Source organism: Salvelinus fontinalis, chromosome 5 (genome assembly GCF_029448725.1).
Source record: "Salvelinus fontinalis isolate EN_2023a chromosome 5, ASM2944872v1, whole genome shotgun sequence".
NCBI lineage: Eukaryota > Metazoa > Chordata > Actinopteri > Salmoniformes > Salmonidae > Salvelinus > Salvelinus fontinalis.
The window spans coordinates 346,052-348,456 of NC_074669.1; the positions used below are offsets into that span (position 1 = coordinate 346,052).

General features: G+C 48.2%; 1 protein-coding gene across 3 annotated transcripts in view; it reads left to right on the forward strand.

Moving 5' to 3' along the window:
- Window positions 1-1,452: 1,452 nt before the first annotated feature.
- LOC129854878 (uncharacterized) overlaps window positions 1,453-2,405 on the forward strand; it is a 10,576-nt gene continuing 9,623 nt past the window's right edge. For all 3 annotated transcript variants that reach the window (XR_008759387.1, XR_008759388.1, XR_008759386.1), the window contains exon 1: window positions 1,453-2,405. This exon is cut by the window's right edge and continues 1,064 nt beyond it. The gene's annotated coding sequence lies outside the window, so the exon portion shown is untranslated.

Here is a 2,405-nt window from a genome sequence, read left to right on the forward strand (position 1 = left end):
CCGTGTCAGTGGCACTGTATTGTCCTCAAAGCGAGCAAAGACGTTGTTTAGTTTGTCTGGGAGCAAGACATCGGGGTCCGCGACGCGGATGGTTTTCTTCTTGTAATCCGTGATTGACTGTAGACCCTGCCACAGACATTTCAGTAGGAGAGACCAATGGGTGGATGGATGAAGGGTGGTTGGATAAAGATAGGTAGGAGAGACGGATGAGCGGAGCTAATAGAGAGGGTGGATGGGCGGAGCTAATAGAGAGGGTGGATGGGCGGAGCTAATAGAGAGGGTGGATGAGCGGAGCTAATAGAGAGGGTGGATGGGCGGAGCTAATAGAGAGGGTGGATGGGCGGAGCTAATAGAGAGGGTGGATGGGCGGAGCTAATAGAGAGGGTGGATGGGCGGAGCTAATAGAGAGGGTGGTTGGATAAAGATAGGTAGGAGAGACAGATGAGCGGAGTGGTAAATTTACAGAATGGTAGATTGGCAGAATGGTGGAACGGTAGAATGGTAAATTTACAGAATGGTGGAATGGCAGAATGGTAAATTTACAGAATGGAAGAATGGTAGAATGGCAGATTGGCAGAATGACAGAATGACAGAATGGTAGAATGACAGAATGGTAGAATAACAGAATGGTAAAATGACAGAATGGTAGATTGGTAGAGTGGTAGGATGACAGAATGGTAGAATGGCAGAATGGCAGAATGGTAGAATGACAGAATGGTTGAATGACAGAACGGCAGAACGGTAGAACGATAAAAAGACAGAATGGCAGAATGGTATAATGGTAGAATGACAGAATGGTAGAATGACAGAATGGTAGAATGGCGGAATGGCAGAACGACAGAATGGTAGAATGACAGAATGGTAGAATGGCAGAATGGTAGAATGACAGAATGGTAGAATGACAGAATGACAGAATGATAGAATGGTATAATGGTAGAGTGACAGAATGGTAGAATGACAGAATGGCAGAATGACAGAATGACAGAATGGTAGAATGACAGAATGGTAGACTGACAGAATGGTAGAATGACAGAATGGTATAATGACAGAATGGAGGAATGGTAGAATGACAGAATGACAGAATGGTAGAATGACAGAATGGTGGAATGACAGAATGGTAGAATGACAGAATGGTAGAATGGTAGAATGACAGAATAACAGAATGGTAGAATGACAGAATGGTGAAATGACAGAATGGTAGAATTACAGAATGGTGGAATGACAGAATGGTAGAATGACAGAATGGTAAAATGACAGAATGGTAGAATGACAGAATAACAGAATGGTAGAATGACAGAATGGTAGAATGACAGAATGGTAGAATGACAGAATGGTTAAATGACAGAATGGTAGAATGACAGAATGGCTGGAGCAGTGAAGCAGCAAAACTGCATGGGTAGGTGAGCCCTGAGTACTGCTGCTATTTCTGGTGCTACTGAAGTAGGTCATTAACAGAGGAGAGGAGAGAAGAACAGAGGGAAGAGAGGCAGGGGAGAGGAGAGAGGAACAGAGGGAAGAGAGGCAGAGGAGAGGAGAGAGGAACAGAGGGAAGAGATGCAGAGGAGAGGAGAGAGGAACAGAGGGAAGAGAGGCAGAGGAGATGAGAGAGGAACAGAGGGAAGAGAGGCAGAGGAGAGGAGAGAGGAACAGAGGGAAGAGAGGCATATGAGAGGAGAAAGGAACAGAGGGAAGAGAGGCAGAGGAGATGAGAGAGGAACAGAGGGAGGAGAGGAGACGAGAGAGGAACAAAGGGAAGAGAGGCAGGGGAGAGGAGAGAGGAACAGAGGGAAGAGGAGAGGAGAGGAACAGAGAGGAGAGAGGAACAGAGGGAAGAAACGAGAGAGGAATGGAGAGGAACAGAGGGAAGAGAGGCAGAGGAGAGGAGAGAGGAACAGAGGGAAGAGAGACAGAGGAGAGGAGAGAGGAACAGAGGGAAGAGAGGCAGAGGAGAGGAGAGAGGAACAGAGGGAAGAGAGGCATATGAGAGGAGAAAGGAACAGAGGGAAGAGAGGCAGAGGAGATGAGAGAGGAACAGAGGGAGGAGAGGAGACGAGAGAGGAACAAAGGGAAGAGAGGCAGAGGAGAGGAGAGAGGAACAGAGGGAAGAGGAGAGGAGAGGAACGGAGAGGAGAGAGGAACAGAGGGAAGAGACGAGAGAGGAATGGAGAGGAACAGAGGGAAGAGAGGCAGAGGAGAGGAGAGAGGCAGAGGAGAGGAGAATGGAACAGAGGGAAGAGAGGCAGAGGAGAGGAGAGAGGAACAGAGGGAAGAGAGGCAGAGGAGAGGAGAGAGGAACAGAGGGAAGAGAGGCAGAGGAGAGGAGAGAGGAACAGAGGGAAGAGAGGAGACGAGAGAGGAACAAAGGGAAGAGAGGCAGAAGAGAGAGCAACAGAGGGAAGAGAGGC